This window comes from Nycticebus coucang, chromosome 13 (assembly GCF_027406575.1).
Source record: "Nycticebus coucang isolate mNycCou1 chromosome 13, mNycCou1.pri, whole genome shotgun sequence".
NCBI lineage: Eukaryota > Metazoa > Chordata > Mammalia > Primates > Lorisidae > Nycticebus > Nycticebus coucang.
This window is the reverse complement of record NC_069792.1, coordinates 26299809-26322929: the sequence shown is the minus strand read 5'-3', so window position 1 is coordinate 26322929 and position 23121 is coordinate 26299809.

The following is a 23121-nucleotide window of genomic DNA, read 5'->3' as shown; positions in this document are numbered from 1 at the left end:
AATGTCAGCCTGTCAGTTGAAGCTTTGCAACCAGGCATTGACTTCTCCTTTCTAGCTATGAAAGTCCTAGATGCCATCTTCTTCCAATAGATGGGTGTTTTATCTACATTAAAATTCTGTTGTTTAATGTAGTCACCATCTTCAACCATCATAACTAGATTTTTTAGATTACTTGTTGTGGCTTTTACATTAGCATTACTGCCTCACCTTGCATGTTTGTATTATTGAGATGGCTTCTTCCTTTATATGTCATGAATCAACTTCTGCTAGCTTCAATCTTCTACCTTCCTGTTTCCTCACCTTCATCATACTTCATAGATTGATTAGAATTAGGGTCTGGCTCTGAATTAGACTTTGGCTTAAGGGAATGTTATAGTTGAATTGACCCTCCATCCAGACCATTAAAACTTTCTTCATGTCAACAATAAGGATGTTTGATTTTTATCTTTATTTTATTTCAAATATTAAATGAGGGGGATAAATGTTTTGGTTACATGAATTGCTTGAGTCAAAGTTATACATGTGTCCATCCCTACATGTTTACTAGAGTAGCACTTTTAATTTTCTGTAAGAACTTTTCCTTCATGTTCACAACTTTCCTAACTGGCACAAGATGCTTAGCTTTTGGCTTATCTCAGCTTTTGACATACCTTCCACACTGAGGTTAATATTTTCTAGTTGTTGATTTAATGTGAGACACATATGACTCCTTCTTTCACTTGAAAACTTAGAGGCCATTGTAGGGTTATTAACCAGTCTAGTTTGAATATTATTGTATCTCAAGGAATAAGGAATCCCTAAGAGAAGAGCAAGAAGGGGAAAGACAGAGAAAAAGAGAGAAGAAGAGAGATAGGTAGATAGAAGGTAGATATGGGGGAATAGCCAATCAGTGAAGTAGTCTTAATACACAACATTTATCCATTAATTTTATATCTTATATGGATGTGGTTCATGGCATCCCCAAACAACCACAATAATAACATTAAAGATCACAGATCACCATAACAGATATAATAATAATAAAGTTAGAAATATTGCAAAAATTCCTAAAATGTGACAGGCATAGAGACATGAAGTGAGCACATGCTGTTGGAACTTGACACCAATCGACTTGCTCAATTCAGGGTTGCCACAAACCTTCAATTTGTAAATACTGCAATAAAATTTAAGCATAGGTCAGATAAATACTTCATGTTTTTTATGTGTGCTATATTTCAGGCAGATGTAACAAGGTGAGATTACCTATGAATACGAGAACTCATTTTTTTTTGTCAGTGTTTGTGTGGAGACTTTCAAGCTTTCCTTCATTCATATATATAATTTTATGGATGCTGTGGAATACAGGTTATATGAGAGGCTGAGGATAAATCAAATAGCTAACTGATATCTCCAGAACCTTATTGGCATAAATAAATCATTCAGTTATCCATTTCCTTCTCACCTTTAGACAATTCCTTTGGGGGCTTTCTGAGCCCCCTTAGAGCCCAGAATAGAAGCAAAAGACATAAAAGTCAAGAGACCAAGGGGATAGAATAGGAATATAGAAGATTGGCATGAGTGGACAGTGGGATGGAGGAAGTAGGGGCTGGAAAGAAACTTATGGAAAGAATTGAGAGTGGGGAAGAGAAGAGTAAAAGTGGTGAAAGTTGGAAGAAGGAATGAAGCAATGGAAAGGGAGAGGTCTTGGAGGAGCCAGTTTGGGAAGATCACAAGTTTCCCATTGTGGCCATTGAAGTTCCATTTTATCCTTAGTAAAATCATGCCAACAAAGAAAGAAGTGGCCCCATTCAGCAGAGCATACAGTCAGGAACAGTTGGAAAAGGAGACTGTTCTTAAATAATGGTAGCTCTATACTTGTGAACAGAGAAGCATAGGACTTCTGTTCATCTTCTAACCAGGCTTCTGTTCATTATAGAGACCAGCCTTTCATAAATTGAAAAGGGTAGAACTCTAATACAGCACTTTAACCCAACTTCTTATGACAGAGAAATCCAGGACACTGATGCAAACTCTATTTATCTGGGACTCATAACAGAGCTTCTGCATTATTTGCTGAATGTTAAGAACCAAAATTTCCCCATACTAGCTTCAACAGACTTTCATCAGAGCAGTGACTCAGAAAATGGACTCACTAGTGAATCCTTAGTATTAGAACTAAATGGCGTAAGAAATATCAGAATTTGGGTGGTGCCTGTGGCTCAGTGAGTAGGGCACCAGCCTGTATACTGAGGCTAGCAGGTTTGAACCCTACCCCGGCCAAACTGCAACAAAAAAATAGCCAGGCATTGTGGTAGGTGCCTGTAGTCCCAGCTACTCTGGAGGCTAGGGCAAAAGAATCACCTAAGCCCAGGAGCTGGAGGTTGCTGTGAGCTGTGACACCACGGCACTCTATGGAGGGCAATAAAGTGAGACTCTGTCCCTAAATAAATAAATAAATAAAAGAAATACCAGAACTAGACTGTAGTTAGAGTAGTAAAACTGCATTCTATTTACAGATCTCAGTCTAGAACTAGGCTCAATTGCAAGGACAAGATGAGTAAGTGGGGATATATACCCAAGGAACAGGGATGGGGATCAGTGGATGGAAATTTACTAAGGTGGTAGGGTAAAATTTTGCTAAACTGGCCTAACAAGATTCTTTATGAAGATAGGCCAAGCACTAGAGAATAACAGTGATGAGATGGGATGGATAAAATATATCTTCTTGAATGGGCTAATGGCAACTTAATTCCAAACAATATGTTTCATGTGAGAATGTGCAACCACTGTGGCTCAGTAGCTTGCTTTTTCAATATATCTGCATATTAGTATGAAATTGATACAGGATTCCACCACTCAGGGCTAGAAAGGGAGCTCCCCTTTCTCCAGGCCCAGCTGAGCTCAGAAGTCAGACTCCTATTTCCAGGAACAAGCAGACTGCTTTTTAGGGGACACATCCTCTGGGCTCTGATAAGATTATGAACAAAGCAGCCTGTGATTGTTTTTGGATGGTTCCACCTTGGGTAGGAGCACACATCCTAATCCCTTCTCAGGGACAAAGACTGTAAAGAACCTAACAACCTCATCCAGGTGAAGGAGGAACTGCATTCATTGGACCAACTGCCAGTCATGTGTAATCCTCTAGACTTAAGACTCCAAGATAAAAGAGCCCACATGGAGACTCCCCAAGGAGTTCTTCAGTTTTTTCCCCCTTCCAGAAGCTCTGGTGCTTTTTACTTCTTCTGTATTCCTTTCTAACTTCTAATAAAAGTCCTATCTTACCACTGATCTGTGGTTCATGGGTTCATTCTTCGAATCCCAGAAACCAAGGACCTAATGAAGAGTGAAATTCCGGTATCAAATCTTTAGATTTTTAATGCTGGTAACCAATCTAAATTACAAAATGTGAAGAGTAGGCTATAAAATGGCAGGGGGCCCTCACAGCCGGGGTGACAATCAGGGAATGAGCCCCCAACTGCTTCTCCTGTTACCCAAGACAGCCATATTCCTTTCTTTGTGCTCCCTCTGCCAGAAGTCACATAGCTCTTTCTTTGTCTAGCCAACTATGCAGAGATCCCTGTAATACAGCTCTTCCCTCCCTCTCCTTGCCATAGCTAACAAAGTTAAGTAGTAACCACTAAGTCACAGAGTTCTTCCTTTGTTTTGTTAATCCTCCTGATCTCTCCCTTCTTGCTTCTTGTCCTATGTTAACGAAGTTGTGTAGAAACCATTAACAAGATGATTTGTCTTTATTCAAGCCATTTAATCTTCTTATCATACTGTAAGACCAAAAACATGTCTTTTGTTTATGCAATTTCCCCATATTGTCTATGCTACTTCACCCTGGACAACCCTGTACAGGTACTATAAAATAAAGCTGATTTTGTGCTTTGGGGCTAGCTGCAGTCGTCAGCTCAGTCAGTCCTCCCGATCCCATCCTTTTTTTCCATGTCTTCCCTTATGCTGTATTTTCCTCATTCCCCACCAATGCCACTCTGTTTGCTCTCCTTTGCCACACTGGTTTGCAACAATAAAAAGCTCTTTTCAAGCCACTGTGAGATACAGATGCCCTCCACTAAACTAAACATAATATATGGAGAAAATGAAACTATGAAATAAAATGAAAATTCTGAAAAAGAGTACATTTTAAAGACCGCTGTGGGAAGAAGTCTGTTGTGCTCATCACGTTCACGGAGTTACAGTTCAGAGTAAGGATTGAATTAACCTTTTATCAATTAAGTAAAAGTGTACTTTTCCTTCCTTAGACTGACAATTCTCTAATTTAGAAACAATGGCCAGGGAAATAATTGAAACACTCACAGCTCAAAATTGCTAAGTAAACAGGTAGATTGTTTGCTAGGAGACTTTAGCTTTTCAAGTGACGGGTCCTTAGCTTCAAGTTAGAATCCAGCGAAGATAGCCCATGAAGTTTTTCCTGGTATTGGCCCTTTTCCCAGTAGAAGGTGCCCCCAGACGCCTAGTGAATTTATTGTACTTCAACCAAACAGGAAAATACTACCTCTATACTATTATGGAAACTCAGATAACATTCTATCTATACTTTATCTCTTTCATTTACTAGAACAGAGAAATTTTAATAACACAGGAAAAAATCATAAAAAGTAGTAATAACTTAAACAATTAAAGTTTTAGTGGAAATAATAATCTCAGAGAGACTGAGATTTTGAGATCAATGTCCCCTTTCTAAAACTAATATTTTTAACACATGTTAGAAAATTAAATTCATAGATAATATAGCATACCTTCAGAATCACATTTAAAAATAAGTCATGTGATGTTCTAATTCAAAGATAAAGAAAAAAAGAAAAATTCATAATATGCAATAGAATAGTATACGTTGAAATATGTTAAACATATCCTAAAAGGCAAAAACACCCCCTAAAATTTCCAAAATGCCCCTGCAGGGCAAGACTACTTGCATTGAAAACTGGCCTGGTATATTTGAATCTATGGTATGCACACACTTTGCCAAGATAAGTGTTTTCCATAAAGAACCATGAGTTTCTTAAGATAACTACAGAGTGAGACACCAAAGGTAAGTTGAGGATAGAACATTACAATAGATTTTGAAAAGCTGACAATTCACATTATTATATTTGATAGCCTAAAAAGTCCTGTAGAAATGATACACATTTAATTTTATCCTAGTGTTCCTCAAATTTATTTGATCACAGAAAATCTTTTATCCATTAAACTTAATTATATCTGTCTGCTTTTTTGCTTTACAATATAGAATCTTCAGGGTAGCAGAGTTTTCCTAGGGCCTGTGGCAGAATTGAAATGGATTAGAAATAGATGCATGCAGTCATAGGATTGTGAACCATTTAAGAGACTATGCTTTAAATATCTGGTTACCTGTTTTTAACCCTCATATTTTCTCAGTGGATTATAATGATTCAATTGACGATTTATAGTATGTGCAATTCCCCATCTGTAGTGCTTAAAATTATTCTTGTATCCTGTCAAATAATCTGAAACACTTAAGTACTCCTTGGCGAAGCATACATTCTGAGCTAGGTAAATAGTAACTTTGATAAATTCTTTGCCCACAAAGTATTTTATTGTCTTCAAAATATTGAAAGATCACTTTCCGTCTTCAACAGTAGTTAGTAAATATTTAACAGTTAGTAAGTAGTTACTGATTTACATTTGGAAGAGTCATTCATGATGCTGTAACATAAATAAGCATACTTGGATTAAAGGAACATACACTTCAGCCTGGGCAGCAAAATGAGACCCTTTCTCTTAAAAAAAAAAAAGAAGAAGAAGAAGAAGAAGAAGAAAGAAGATATAGAGTAGAACCTCTGTAAGTTGATCACCCAGGGAACTATAACAGACTGGTCAACACACAGAGGTGGTCAACATAAGGAACTAGGCCTACCGTACTGATGCATACATGTGGTGCATGTTTGTTCTATGAAAATTAGGTCAAGTTAAGGAGGTGATTATTGCAGGGAGGTGGTCAACTATGAAGATTCCACCATACTTGAGGAAAGCCATCATTTTATTAGATAGACAGGTTCTTCAACTTTTCTAGGAACAAGGGTGACAGGCTTTGGTGTTGTCTCAAGCAGTTGCTCCAACTGGGAGGAAGGATAAAGGCCACTCACTTTTGGCATGGCCCCATCCTGAATCCTATCACAAGCAACTGCTACACCTGAGAAAGGAGGGGATGCTTTACCTGGGAATTCCCTTCACCCTCCCTAAGGGGGCTTTCAGAGAGGAAGCCTACATATGCAGATAGAATTGAAGACATCTGTTGATCATTTAGTAACACCCTACACCTCCTGAGAGCCCTCCACTGAACTGGGCCAATAAAAGAAAACAAACGGAGACAGTCAGTAAGGGAGTGAGTCAGTCAATCTCTCCCTGTTTCCAGAGACAGACTCATTTCATTTTATAACTAAGAGCTGCATATGTGAATTCCTGTGGTTATTCCACTCTAGTAGCCTTGCTGATGTTATTGCCCTTTTAAGGAGCCAGAGATAATAGAACCAGGAGCTGGGCTTGACACTTTGGTGTGTCTGGTCATTCTTTGGCCAAGAGCACACCTAGAACCAAGAGCAGACTGCCATTCCAACATTTTGGTATCATGACTTGGATGTTAAGGTGGCAGGGAAGGCTCTCTGGAGTTATGGGATGTTACTAAATTATTATTCAAGAGAGCACCAAAGTAGAGCCTCTTGTTCCTAGAAGAGCTGGATATCCTATCTATCTAACAATTTCATCATATTACCATCATCATCATTACCATCACCATCATTATGTTTCCCTATCAGTGGCACCATAGAAAGTTCATAGAAAAGTTATAATAAACAGCCCTATCCTTAAAGCAAAAGCACTAGTGAGAAATTACCCCTTTTCACCTCTGTCATCTTCCTACTGTTCCTCCCCATCATCTTTATCGTGAGGCATGTGTTGGCATGTTCAGTGTTTGATAAACACATCATTGGTGGGAAGGCATAATTACTGGATCATCAAGGACATTGTCAATATGTAATATTTAATAAGTACTTAATATAATCCAGTCACTGTGCTACCTTTCTAACACAAATTGTGTTTCTTGATGCTACTATCACAACAACTCTATGAACTAGTGGCAAAGATAAAAAAAAATCAGGAAACAGTGATGCTAAATAATTTGCTCAAGGTCACACATTAAGAACAGGGTCAAGCCCTGGGCTCTCAGGGCTTTTGACCCTACACCCTAAGTTCTTCATTTAAAGAATCAAAAAAGAACTAAAGTTACCTGTTCATTTAACTTTCATATATGTAGTTGTAAAGCTGCGCAGTTACAGCATAAATTAGTTAACCAAACTTTCAACTGATTGGTACCAGAAGCAATTCTCAAAGTTAGGGATTTGACTTTGTTTTGAAGTTCTCAGACTCAGTTTTCTTTTTCTTTTAGAGAGGGGTAGAAATGTGTTTTAAGTGCTTTTAAAAGAAGAAACAATTATGTTGAAACTTTTTCAGAATTTCTATGATGATCTCTATCTCTTAGCCAATTAATTTCTTAGCCTGGCTTATAGCCTGAGGTGAAAAAAATAAATGCATGTATCTCTGTATTTTCTCATCCTGCCCTTACCTCTTTTCCAATTTTATCCTCACATGGACAAAGGCTGATTTGTGAATATGGTTACATATTTCATGTAGTCACAAAAATTTAGAATGTATATGAAGAAAGAGGTTATTATTTGATTAATGAGCTCAACTTTAGAAGAGAAAATGAATTTGAGTTATTTTTAAATGAATTTACTCATAAAAATTAGCAACAGCAAAAAAAAAAAAAAAAGTAAGATTAGAAAATTCAATGTCAACCACCATTTGAACAGTTTCCTACTAGGAGTTTGCTCCATAAAGATGAAGGTTTTCTTTTCTGTCGAAAGAGAGGTACCACAACTACTAAAGGAATAAAGATGATATGAGCTTTTACTGTCTATAGATAAAAATGAGGGAAACAGAAAGAAGGCCATTATACCCTGATGTATTCACACATGATTATTATGACTTCATGGTTTAAATCCATGGACTGGTTCATGTTTTAGTAGTTAGCATCTTCATTTTCTTGAAAACTGAATGCAAACTTCAAAAATGTATACATTCCCAGGCATGCAACATTTTAGAAAATTATTTTGGATTATTGGTTTTAAATTATATATGATCTTTTTCCCTCCTTCTACCATGATTCTGGCCTTTTTCCAAGCAATGTTAAAATAAGACTATACCACATTAAATTCCATCTATAGCATTCTCAGTCACAGCTATATTCTATTAAGATTTCCCTGTAGCTTTATCCTATACTCTGCTCTGTCTACTGTTTTCAAACCAAGGTAAGGTTGAGAGTTTACTCCTATTTCAAGGTCATTTATACAGAAGCTAAATGAGATTGGCACTAATATAGAACTCAGGGGAACTATATTTGTTACCTTCCTTTTCCTATAATCTTTCATTCACAGTTGCAGGTAGATGTGTGTGTGTGTGTGTGTGTGTGTGTGTGTCTGTGTGTGTATGCATGTTTTACTTTTCCTTTTGAAGTTTATTCTCAAGCACAATAAAAACAGGTAGTAAAACTGTGATTATGTGAACATCTTTACATGCCATTTGCATTTTCAAACTATGATCTAAAAGTTGGCATTCTCTTTTTAATTTATGGTTTTTAAGAAAATTTAATGGTCAAACTTTGAAGATTTCAAATGCATATGATTTAGTAAATTTCATTACTAAAACATTTTATTATTTATCAGGATTATTTTAAATTATACGTATAATTTTCATAAAGGTAATGGTGTTATACTTTGCAATGTCTCAGCAGATTTATTTTGAGAACTTTAGAAATTATCATCACATTTATCCTGAAAAATACTAGATATAATATTAAAAATTCTAATTTGTCACATCTTAGAAGTTGGATTATGAATCAATGATTTCAATTGCTATGTGCCTTCTTTAGAAAGTTTATAATATTTAATAGAAAGCATTTTTATGTTAGAAAATTATAGCCTTATATATCACTTATTTCTGGGATCTACATATTCAACCATGGATGATGCTAAGAATTTGGTTTTTGCACATTTTTATCCTTAAGGCATGTGGATTTAAAAAAGAGATTATAGAGGGTTTTTTTTTTTATTTCTATCATTGTTTGGTTAAGGAATTAAACATAAAATATCTTTCCTAGGATAATATCTGCTTTGCTGCTTTAAATGCTCATATTTGAAATCCCCAGGCACTCCTGCTTGCAAAGGGACATGTGGAGAGACCCTGAGACCACATGGAGAAGGAAAAGGTCTCCCAGCAGTTCAGTTTCCCAACTGTCTTTGCTAACACAAAACATATCTGGGAAGCCGTCTCTGACACTCAGAGCAGTCCCAGATATCAAGTGCATATCACAGAGTGATCTGAACTGATGCTGCATGAAATATAATCTTCTCCCAAGTTTGCCCTATCTAAACCCTGGAAGCACTGATTCTGAGCATAATAAAGTGACTGATGTCTTAAACCACTAAATTTTGGGTTAGTTTCTTATGCAGCAATAGATAATTCAAAAACTACCTTTCAGATTGCATAAAAATGTTTTATATAAAATAAGTTTCCATATAGTTATAAATATTTTATTATTTAAGTAGTTTTTGTTATTGAATAAAAAAAGTCATGTTAACTCCTTTTGCTGTGTTCTCATAAATTTTTTCTTACAATCCTCCATCACATATATATATATATATATATATATATATTTACACTGGATTTCAATCGTCTGCTTATGTGTCTTGCTACTCTCTTCAGACCACATGTGGGTCTAAGGCCATGTTTATTCCTTTGACAGAATAACTAGAAGTTAAACAAACAGACTTTTGCTCAGATAGTTAGGGCTCCTGTTCTGTGTTACTTAATCTCATAAAAATCTTACTTCCTTCATCTGTAACATGGAAGAATAGATGGGATTAATTAATAGACTTTAAAGATGTCCTCAATGCAGAAGAACATAAAAAGTTCTCAAAATATTTTAACTAATGAAATTTCCTGCTTCTGAATTTCATTTCTTTTCAAGATGAAGTAGGAGCCAGTTTACTCTCCCACCTGAAACAATCAAAAAAGAGACGATACATATGAAAGAACAGTTTTCAAGGCACTGAACATCAAACAACAATAAATAGTGATCTTCAAGAGACAAGAAATAAATCAAGGGACACAATGGCTGTTCTAACTTACCTTGAGTTTCCTGGCTGTGACACAAAGAGGGGAACACTGACTAAGTCTGATGGGTCCCGTGGTTTGAGGAGTTAAAACTGAGTGTCAGATCAAGGTGTCCAGTGTTCAGAAGAGAAAGTAGTAGAGATGAGAGAGCTATACAGAAAGTTTTAGATTACAAACAGGGCACTCCCTCAAGTATTCAGCTGAGTATTGATAGTAAAAGTATGTGAGGGAATTACATGAGGCCCAGGAGGGGGGAAAAAAAACACTTAAAAGAATTAGAACACACATAGATCAAGGAATAATTCTGTTCCCATCAACTCAGCCAGAAAACTTCATAATTTAAGGGGCACTGAGTAGAATACACAGAGTCTTGCCTAGTAGCAGGAAATAGTGATCACTGGACTAAGCATCACTACATTGCCACCTAACACATCTTAGGAAAAAGACATGAAAGAATTCAACCATTTTTAAGTCACTTAACCATATCCATGAACACAAATCAAGAACACTTACAGCACCCAGATTGTTAAAATTTGCAATGTCTAGCAGCCAATAAAAAAACTACTAAGTTTTCAAAGCAAGAATATGTGCCCTAAAATGAAGAAGAAAATGTATCAATTAAATTGAATCTGAAACTGACATACATGTTACAGTAGCATATAATAACATAGCATTAATGTTATTTAACTGAATTCCCCATGTTAAAAATAATAAGTAGAGATCAATCTTAACATATGAATCTATCTTCTTGACATAAAAACCATAATGTAAGAAATTAAAAAGGCATACTGAATGCAAGTGACAAATATAAGCTAGAAGAAACTACACTCTTATAATAATTAAATAATTAAAATGTTTCATATGTCCACTGAAAAATATGGTTAAGAAAAAGACTGTATAGAACACAAGCTTAAATTTAAGTAGCAAAGAATAGAGGGGAGAAATAATATTTTCATGGTTGTATACTGTCCTAGGTGTTTTGTACACATTACAAACAATATAATAAGTCTTAAAACAGTAAGTCTTATCTGATTCTCACAATAATGTTATCCATGTTTCCAAAATGAGAAAACTAAAACTCATAGAACTTCAGGAAATTATCCAATATTATACTTTTTGAGATTATAACACCCAACATTTGAGTTTATGTTGGTCTGGATCTTTGAAGTCTGAATTTTTTTTTTTTTTTTGGTTTCTTTCTTTACCCTACTGAACAACTATTTCCTAGAACAAAATGACTGCTCCATTTCTCACCATCTTGTCTGTGTTTCTATCAGCAGGAAAGATGATAAAATGCAGGGGAATCACATTCCTTCCAGTTTAGGGAAGGGCTGAGAAATTGGTTCACATAAATACAACTCATTTTTTATTGGAGAAAACTTACTTACATGCCTACATCTGTATAAAAGGAAGGCTAGGAAATACAGTCTTAATTTTTTTTTTTTCTCACTATGTCATCCTCGGTAGAGTGCAGTGGCATCACAGCTCACCACAACCTCAAACTCGTGGGTTTAAGCAATTCTCTTGCCTCAGCTTCCCACGTAGCCCTGACTACAGGTGCCTGCCACAATGCCCGGTTATTTCTTGGTTATAGTTGTCATTGGTGTTTGTTGTTCAAACCCTCCAACTCCGGAGTATGTGACTGGTGCCCTAGCTGCTGAGCTACAGGCACCAAGCCTAGGAAATATAGTCTTCAATGGGGTACCCAACCAATAATTGAATAATTGAATGTACTCAATGGCCCTCTCTGCAGCTGGCTCTAGAACACTGCACTAGAGCTATTCAGTTCAGTAAGCTGATCCCTGGAGTTCACAGTAAGAAACAAATTGACAACAAAGAAGGAAGAGTTGGAGAAAGGGGAGGAGGAGAAGGAAAAGGACGAGAAGAAGGAAGGGGAAGAAGAAGAATAGGAAGAGGAAGAAGAAGAGGAGGAAAAAGTTTTCCTCACAATCAATGATAAAAGTACTATTTTTAAAATTATGAATTACTTAATATATGGTTCTGCTTAACTGACTACTCTATGGCATTGTATATTTAGAAGAGATCTAAAGAAAATCCTCCCTTTGGGAACAAATAAAAACAGCAATAGTGCCTATGGGAAGAAAATAACCACTATTGTCATGGCCACTTAGAAATCAAATAAATCATGGCTTGTACTCCACTTTTTGTTAACTAGCACGAAATAATTCTGTTCTTAACAACCATCACTTAGGCAATCATTTTCCAATTTTGAATATATTCCATTTCAATGAGGAAAAATTGGACAAACATTTAAAAGCTTTTATTGGCTTTATAACTTTGTAAAATCAGTACAATTGTATATTTATAAAAAAAAGATCAAGAGGTACAAAACAATTTTGAGGTGCAATACGATTAGATTAATTACTTTTTTCCTTCTAATACAAAAGTGATACATACTAGAGAGACAAAAATGATGGGAGGCAAACAAAGACAGGATTCCAGAGATAATATTCTTTACCTTATTGTTTTTATTCTATCTGAAGAGAACTTTGAGTTTTAATCTTCTCAATACTATACTTCATCCTTTACCACTATCATCTCTTAAAGTTATTGAGGAGAGTGTCAAGGGAAGGACCTGGAAGACCATTGAGAGAAATGATTAATAGGAACTAAGAATCTTAATACAGTTGAAAATAACTACCACTGCATATTGTAAAAGTAAATGTGAAATTTGCTATGCCTTAGGAAATGCCTCCCAAGTTCTCAAAAATAATTATGTAAGTCATCATTTTTAATTATAATTTTAGTTGATTTCTTTGCTTTGTTCATAAGGTGCTTTCCATTATACCTTAAAATCTATGCCATATACATTAAAATAACTTCAACTTTATACCTCTTTTTCAGTTTAAAATGTGTAGGGAAGCAAATTATACTATAAACAACAAACAGCTTAGAAAGAGATTTTTCTCAAGTCCAGCTAAGATATAATTTGCCTTTCTAGCTAACCAATGACTCTGATTTCAACTATTTCTCATTAGTCACATATTGTTTTCCTCAAGACAGATGGATATGGTTTAAAGATAAATCAAAAGTACAAGATTAGACCCATGGGCTTATGATAAGGTCTTTAATACTGTTTCTAAATTCCAATTAAAATTTCCTACAATGAAAAAGTGGAGGAAATGTTCATGTCAGGAAAGATGGCATAGGAAAAGTAGCACCCACATATGAGAAAACAGCTGAGATTTCTGGTAGGTACTACTATGTCAATGGTACCATTCTGAACCAAATCAAATAAAAATACAAACTACTACATCATCAATTGGTAAAGACTTATACAGTCTCTCACTCCTCCACTTTCTTTAGAGCACACAGTATTTTTAAATAAGTGTTAAGAGTAAAACGCTAATAGAGTCCTCCAAATGATACCCTCTTAACTGAAAAAGGTCTTCATGCACAGCACTCATATAACATCTGGATCATCATGAAACAAGGAAGTTAAGAAAACAGTCATTACCAAAATTAATTCTCTTTCACCATATTCCTGGGTATCTGAATTCCCAAATGGTACCTACTAATGTTCTCCCTTTCATTCAAAGTCTCCCAAATATGGAGATTTCTTTGTACGAACTCTAAAGAGAGATCCACACCTATTATCAACAGAATCCAACACAGTTCTTGTTTTTCATTTCAAGTCAATATTGGCAAGCATATGCAATCAGTTTATTAAACTGTCTGACTGAGATAGTCCACAAACATGAAACCATTCTTTTCCTCTTCACTGTGCTCAGCACTATTCAAAAGTCATCCTTAGGATAAATACAGAGATTAAACAATCAGCGAACATTTAGTTGTTGAGTAAGATGACAATTCTTCTTTTAGGAATCCTGGTTTTCTATGATTTATTCATTTGGAACCACATTTTGCTTTGCCTGGGATGGTAGGAATCCTCCTTCATCTTTCAAATTCCCTCCTACCAAGACCACTGCAATTTTATTTTTTTCTTTTCCTGGCCTTTATATTTATAGACAAAATTCATGACATGTTGGGTAATGGTGGTAAATAGCATAGCCTGCTCAATCGATTCTTAATAAGGCCTGAGAGAGGAGTTTGGCTGCAACTGTTGTTTTACCCCTTTTATAGCCTATGTGGACTTCTTTCTTGGCTTCAGCCTCTAATTTCCACTTCTGTTGTAACAGGAAAGCTCCTATGCAGTATCTTCTTAGACACAGGCAAGTTTGGATAATTGAAAAATACTACAATGCTGTTAAAGTGCTCTGCTGCCACAAATGATTGAAGAAACAACATATTAAAATTTCTTAGAGCAGCCATCAGAAAAGTGAATAATCCAAGCTGGGAAGAACTGTTAAGCTATGACAAAGGAATTTCTAAATTATTAACAGTGATGATGTATCTGAATAACAATTGAACTGTCTGATAGGTTAAAGATACTTAGTTATTCCCTCCATCCAGAGGTGGGGTTTATTTTCTCTGCTTTTGAATCTGGGCAGGCTCTGTGACAGCCTCAGCAATCCAATACAGTAGGACTGATGCACCTGTTTCTGGGTCTAGACCTTAAAAGATTGATACCCTCCATTTCCTGATTCCTGTAACATTTGCTGTGTAAGAAGTTCTGCTGCCCTGAGACTGCTTTTCTAAAGAGACCATATGGAAAAATTGCTTAAAGAACGTCAGACACTTCACAAATAGAAAAACTTTCTTAGGCAGCGCTCCTACACTTCCAGGTCCTAGCCCATGGAATCATCCCATAGAAAGCTATCATGGAACAGAGCAAGTTGTTCCCTCCTATACCTATCTCACTGTGGATTTCAACACTTGTTGATATTTTAAGCCACTCAGCTTTTGAGTTATTTAATACACAATAATAGATAAGCAAAACATACAGTATAAAAATAAAGTAACATATAAAAGGCATACTCAGTGAGAATTCTAAAGGAGTTAAAAAATGAAAAAATTATAAAATTATAATTCTGATGGAAAGATACAGAAAACTTGACATAAAAAGTAGGAATTTGGGAAAGAAAAAATTTACCTTCTGGTTTCTACACATATTTCTCATAGACATTGCTCATTCCTCTTGATTCTTGGTCTTTTATTTTTGACTGGCCTAATTCAAAAAAGTTTTCTTCTGCTTGGTCAAGTTCATTCGTAAAGCATTCCACTGTGCTTTCCATTTTCTTAAATGAATTTTATTTCCACAAGATTTTTTTTAATATGTATATATTTTTAGTAGATTTTTCATTTATTTCCTGAATTGTTTTTCTGGTTTTGTTAAATTGGTTTTCCATTTTATCTTGGATATCATTGAGCCTCCTTACAATCCATATTTGGAATTCTTTACCTGCTATTTTAGCATCTTTATATGGTTGGGAATCTATTGCCAGAAAGCTGGTATGCTTCTTTGGGGGTGTCCTTTCACTCTGATTTTTCATACTTCTGGAGTTCTTGTGCTGATACCTTCTCATCTGGAGCAGTGGTTACTTCTTGTTTCTTGATTTTCTTTTGTTTAGCTGTGGTTTCCCCACCACCCCACCTCTGTGTCCATAGTATACGTTGAGTAAGAAACTTTCACCTTGCATGTGGGAACTTTGATGAAGACTGAAGTCTGGACAGATACCTTGGTTGTAGATGTCCTCAATGTGGTGGTGTTTTAAATTTCTAGTTATTTGCAGGAGGTAGCAGTGTTGTATTATGTGTGTGAGCAGAGTCCTTGTCTTTTTTTTGATGAGGTGAGATGGAGATCCTTGAAATCCCTATAATTAGCCCTGTGGTCTAACAGTGTGAATTATTATTGGTATGCTCAGTTTGAGCTCTAAGATAGTAGGTGGTACTTGTGGGTAAGAATCAGCTGTCCCTGTATGACTGAGTTAGTATATGCTTTAAAGGGCTGCACAAATTGACCTCCCTGCTAGTAAGTGGCACTTGTAGAAAAGAGTCGCTGTTGTGTTGTTTTTTGAGACTTTTAGTTCATTAAGAGAATCGCTCAAATGCTCCAGGCTTCAGGTGGGCCCTGGATATCCCAGAAGATTCCTTGTTCTCCACCCACAGCTGTGGTGGGTAGAGAGTGAGGCTGCGCAGGGCTGGGTGGGGTCAGATGAGCCTGCCTCAGGCTCTACAAGGTGAGCCTTGAGCTGTGTTGGCAGGGATCAAGGGCCTCTGGGGAACAGCAGCAGGGAAAGGCTAAGTGGTCCCACTGAGCTAAAAACCCAGCTCCTGGGCGAGGTACTGTCTAGCATTCACACACCGTTGGGAATGGAATTTGCTCTTCTCTCTTCTCCCTTGCCCCAAGGTCTCCTTCCTTCCTGGGGCTGGCTGCAAGAAGCCCAAATTAGCTGACCTCACCAGCAACGATGATACGGGTTGGGAGCATCCTTGCCTAAGATCCTACCCCAGAACCAAAGTTTTGCTTTCATTCAGGGAAGAGGTGTTCTGCAAGCACTACGGCTCAGACCTACACTACACTCTCCTCTCAGTTCTGTTCATGTGGACTCTCTTGCCTCCAAGATTAGTTTTCTAGTCTCTTTCCATGCCCCTGAGCAACACACTCAAGGCTGGAGGTGTGGGGTCTCACCTAAGGGCCAGTCCTCTTGGCCTCCAAATTCAACCCCTGGCCATGCCAAGAAGGAGAGTGCTGGTCCCAATTGGCCTGTGGAGGGCTTAAGTGGGCTTAATGTCCCAGTGCTTTGGGCTGTGCCCTTTTCTGCTGGAGCAACATAGTGAATAGCATGGGGAAGGGCTGGTAGGTAGGAAGCTCACAGGCCAGACCACCTCTTGGTCTGCACAGATCTTTAAGAGCAAAGTGAAAAGTGCTCTGTGGTAACCTTGATGTAGTGGATGTGCCAAGAGACGGGAAGTAGACACACCTGAGAGTCTTGGCTCCACTGTCCCTTGAGGCACCCATGCTGACTCTCTGGGAATTGCCACTTGGTAACAGTAAGCAAGAGAAAGGAGAGGAAGGAACGTGACTGAATGGAGAAAAGCTGTCACTCTGGTGATCTCCGTTTCTCTCCCTAGAAGGCAGCCCATGGGCGACTATTCCTATGAGCCCTACAGACTCCCATACTCAGCAGGTCTGGCTTTCTTCCATCTGTCTGCCTTGAAGTCTATTTCTTAGTGTTCTTTCTCAAATACATTAACAAAGACACAAAAATAGGATTTATAAATAGTCTGCAAGCTGATTTTAGGAAAATAAAATTGTGTAAGTGCTGTCAAATTATTTTGAAAATGGGAGAAAATATAAATAAAAATCATAAATTAGAGAGTTTATATAACAATATAGAGGTACATTAACTTTACTTATGGGAGAATAATATCTAATAATATATTTAACAATCATGACAAGAGAATAAGTTTTTGAAAAAGTATAATCTACCAGTTACAGCAATGGAAGTATGAAATTTATTAGCACCATGATGTAAGGGAAACTGAAAAAGTCAAAAACGTATTGTCTTTAAAAAGGCAGAATTCCACTTAAGAACTTTTCAAATTGTAATTCTTTTTTTTTTTTTTTTTATTGTTGGGGATTCATTGAGGGTACAATAAGCCAGTTACACTGATTGCAATTGTTAGGTAAAGTCCCTCCTGCAATCATGTCTTGCCCCCATAAAGTGTGACACACACCAAGGCCCCACCCCCCTCCCTCCATCCCTCTTTCTGCTTCCCCCCCATAACCTTAATTGTCATTAATTGTCCTCATATCAAGATTGAGTACATAGGATTCATGCTTCTCCATTCTTGTGATGCTCTAATTAAGTGCGTTATAGACAATTTTTTTAAATAAATAAAACTTTAGAAAGTTCCCCAAGTTATTTTATACTTCCAGATTTTTGACAATATACCAAGTTTTTATAAGAAAATTGGTAATAATGTTTAAGAATATATCATGTAAGAGAATTTAATGGTAAAATATCAAAATATTTATAAAGTATTGATTAATACTATTTTAATTATATGAAGAAGCGCTTATCATGATTTTAATTTAAAAATAGGAAACAAAAAATATGTATTTTATTTTGAAAAGCAATTATATGAAAGACTGGAAGAAAGTTCATCCAATATTGTAATAATATTTTCACTATTTGGGTGAAGTATGTTGGAATTTCTTGTTCACATTTACCTTAATTGTTAATTTTTTGGTAAATATGAACAACTTCGTAGCTTGATAATTCATTTTTAAATAAATTATTTAGAAATAAAATTCTATTTTTCTTTTTCTTTTTTTTTTGCAATTTTTGGCTGGGGCTGGGTTCAAACTTGCCACCTCTGGCATATGGGGCTAGTGCACTACTCCTTTGAGCCACAGGTGCCCCCCTCAAATCCTATTTTTCAAATATATTGTAGAGAATGTATTATCTATTAAAATAAATGATTTATTTTATGTTCAGACACATTTTAAAGAAAGTTTACTTTCAAATACTCACATTTAAATTTAAGTACTGAAGGGATTTAACAAGTATTAACAGTATGTTAACATTTATATCAAACACTAGATTTATTTTTGAAAAAATATCCATTTTAATGAAATTAAGAATGAGGAAGATTTGTTGCTTTAGATTTCATGGTATATACACAAATCCATGAACATATCAAGTTCAGACATCATCCCAAGAAGAATGAATGCTATGTAGGTCATAAGACCCTGCAATTTCAAAAACTATAATCATTATAGTAAATGGGGAAAAGTTAAAACTGTTTTGGTCCAAAATAAGCATCAAAAAATCTATAGATTTCCATTACAATCTTAATGTCTAATAATGTTTGAATGTTTATTCTAACTCATTTTACTTTTTATTTCCTAGATTCTATCTCTAAGTTTCTGTGCTAAAAAATAAAATCAGGAAAACAAAGTTCAGCAAAATGTCAATCAACTGTAGTTGTGACCAAACATGTTCAAAATATGTTAGTTTTCTTCCTTTAAAATTTATTCTGGAAATTAAATTGTGTATTTACTATATTACAGTGTCAAGGATTTGGGTACATTGTGGAAGAAATTACATCAATATAACCTAGAAAAGGCCTTTATATTCATTCATACATTCAGCAAACATTTACTAGATGCCACACATTATGTTGGAGATGGATAAACTGCTGAGGAAAAAATAATCTATAATCCTTAGGTAATTTTAAAAGAAAGAAAATAAATTGTCAGTAGAAGAACAATTTTTGTTGTGTGATAACACTTGATATAGGGTACAAAGTGATTACAGAGGTGTCAGGAGCTAATTTTGCCAATAGGGGGTCTAGAAAAATCTTCAATGCAATTCTGCCCCTAATGTTTCTGAGTTAGTCTAGAATTTCTACAGATTAAGGCCTCAGTCACTCAAGATTGCCCCAACTTCAAAAACAGCTGCAAATCAGGTTTCCAGGCTACCCACATTTTTGCCCTGTCAACTACAAATAATTGATAGTTCACAGAAAAGTACTTCTTTCATGATGACTGGCTTATTAAAAGAATACGGGTCAGGAAGAGGCAAATGGAAGAGGTGCATAGGGCAAGGTGTTGGAGCAGGGACACATGGAACTTCTTTGGTCTCTGGATGTACCAACCTCCCAGCATCTGTATGTGTGCACCAACCAGAAGCTCTCATAACCTCATTGTTCAGGAATCTTTATTGAGGTTTCATTACTGATTAAATCACTGACCATTGGTGACTGAGCTCAACCTTGGGACCCTCTACCTTCCAACCCTCTAATAACATGGCTGTTTCCTCTGGCTCCTAGTCTCCATGCTGAAGCTACCTAAGGTCCCTCCAGTAGTCACTTCATTAGCAAAAACTCAAGTGCCATAAAAGGGGCTGGTAAAGAACACTTCTATCACTTTAGGATTTCTATGCTAGAAAACAGGGACAAAGAACAAATATATCTGTATACTGTACATATCATGAGTTACTATGAGCCAAGGGTTCTCAAAGGTGATTTTGCCTCCAGGAGATGTATGGTAAAATATGAAGACATTTTTGGTTGTCATGCCTGGGAGGGTGATAACTATAGGTGTATCTTGAGTACAGGCCAGAATTGCTGTTACACCACACAGGACAATCCTTTTAAAGAAATATTATGTGGTTCAAAATGTCATAAGTGAGAAACCATGTTCTATTGAATGCAAGTACATGATTGTTCTTCTTTTCTTTTTCTCAATTAATATAATAAAATACATTTCTCAGTTTCCAAATGTTAAATCACCCTTGTACTCCTGGAACAAAGCCCAACTGGTCATCATATATCATAGTTTTCATATATTATTGTTTTTTATTTGGTAGCATTTTTAGAAAAAGATTTTTTGTACTATGTTCATGAAAGATGTTAACCTGCAATTTTCCATTTTGGAAAGGTCCTAGTTTGTATGGGTGATGAAAATATAATGATTTACAAAAAGTGCTAGGGAGTGTATCAAGTTTTCCTATTTTCTATCTTTCAGGAATTTTTATCTACAACTCACCAATATTAATGTGTCATGTGTTCATTTTTATTTATTTCATAATATAATTTTTTTTTTTTTTGGTAGAGACAGAGTCTCACTGTACTGCCCTCGGGTAGAGTGCTGTGACGTCACACAGCTCGCAGCAACCTCTAACTCTTGGGTTTACACCATTCTCTTGCCTCAGCCTCCGGAGTAGCTGGGACTTCAGGCGCCCGCCACAACGCCCGGCTATTTTTTTGTTGCAGTTTGGCCGTGGCTGGGTTTGAACCTGCCACCCTTGGCATATGGGGCCAGCGCCCTACTCACTGAGCCACAGGCGCCGCCCAATATAATTGATTTTTTTAATTTTATTTTTATTTGTGCTTCATGAATTATTACATGCATGAAGTTTAGTTTTCACGAAGTTGGGTATTTTCTGATTGTCTTTCTGCTAGTTTCTAATTTAATTTCAATGTTGTAAGAGAACATTTCCCAGCACTTCCAACCATCAAAACTTTGTTCAGGTTTTCTTTATGGCTTAAAACATCATATATTTGGGTAAATGTTCCATGTGCACTTGAAAAAATACAAATTCTAAATTTTTTGGACACCACGTTTTGTTTAAGCTAATGATGTCAATTGTGTTAACTGAATTGCTTAGATAAACTCTTTCCTTACTAATATTTTTATTTACTTGTTCTATCCCTGTTGAAATGTATGGTAAACTCTCACAAGGGTTGAGAAAGTACTGGTTTCTTCTTGGAGCTATGTCGATTTTACTTTAATATTTTGAACCTATATTAATTAATATATATTTTAAAACTGCAATAATGAGCATACACATTAGAATTATAATAATATTCTATCAGATTTCTCAGTTTAACATTTTGGAATCCTTATCTTTAGCTCTACCATTGCTTCTTTGCTTAAAGTCTACTTTGCCTTATATTTGATATAGCTAAAATTAGTGTTTGCCTGGTATATCTTTTCACATGTTTTTTCACTCAGCACTGTTGATCCTTTTATTAAGGTATATGTCATGTAATTATTATAAAGATAAATTATGCTTTTATATCTACAATGAACATTTTTAACTTTTACTTGAATGATTTAACTCATCTGCAATTGGTGTAATTATTGATATAGTTGTGTTTCTATTAACATCTTATTAATTTGTTTTCTCTTTTTCTTAGATGTTTATACCTTTTTGCTTCTTTTAGAATAATTAAAAAGATTTTTATAGCCATATATCTATTAACTTTTAATTGTTTTATTTTCAATCATTATGGATCTATGATATTTGTTACATTTTTATAGAGTATATGTGATATTTTGACATAGGCATATAGTATGTAGTACTCAAATCTTAACTATTCAATCATGTATTTTATATTCATTTTTTCTTTTCCCTTGTCTTCCTTTGTTAATAAAATAACACATATATTTTTTATTATCTATGTTTACTAAATTAATTACTAAGTTAATTAGTAAACATGGATAATAAATGGATAGATGGATTTCTGTTTTTCTTCTTCTTTGTTTCTCACCTCTTTTTCTTTTTTCTTTGTTTCTCACTTCTTATCTTTTCTTCTTTGTTTCTCACTTCTTTTTGTTCTCTTATTTGAATTTTTTTAATGGAGAGCTATTTGAAATGTTGTGACCCAGCTTTTATTTATCTGAAACAATCTTTTATTTCAATATTGTTTTAGAAGAAACTTTTTGGAGATAGAATATTAGAATGAGATTTCTTTCTTTCATTGCATTAAATGTAACATTCTACTTCCTTCCAGCTTCCGTAATTTCTGTGAACAATCAGATGAAAGGAAGACAATATGCCTTTTCTTTTTCCTTTCTAGCTACTTTAAGATTCTTTCCTTTATTTTCAGCATTTAGTAGTTTGAATCGGATGTTCCTACATTGTGTTTCCTTAGTGTTTATCCTGCTTGAGTTTTGCTGAGCTTCTAAAACTATGTGTAGACATATAAAGTAGGTTTAGAAAATTCTTAGCTGTTTATCTGCCTCTTACCTGGTCTATGTTCTTCCTTTCTCCAAATAGTTTTTGAATGTTTAAATTCTACTCTGTGAGTTTCTTGTTATCTGATTTTTCCCATTATTATTATTTTCCCTGTACGTTTTAATATGAATATTTTTAATAATATACCTTCCAGCAGACTGATCCTATTTTCTCTTCTGTGCAATCTGCTAAAAATATAACAAATTAGTTTTCATTTCTGATATTTATTTTTAGTTCAAGAATGTACAATTGATCATTTTTGTATATTCTCATTCTCTTTTTTAAGTCCCATCTTTCCTCTATTTTTTCTGTTGCTCTAGAGTTTCGAATATGTTCTTTACAGTTTAAAGGCATTTGGTGTTAATTCCAGTATCTGGATAACCATTAACAGCAGGATTTGATTATTTTTTTATGCCCTTGATTATCAGTTCAATTGTCCTCTTTGTTTGAAATGTCTCACAGCATTGAATTTAATGATGGACATTTTGTATTAAAATTTTCAGTGGTGGAAAGTGATTTCACTCTTACTAGA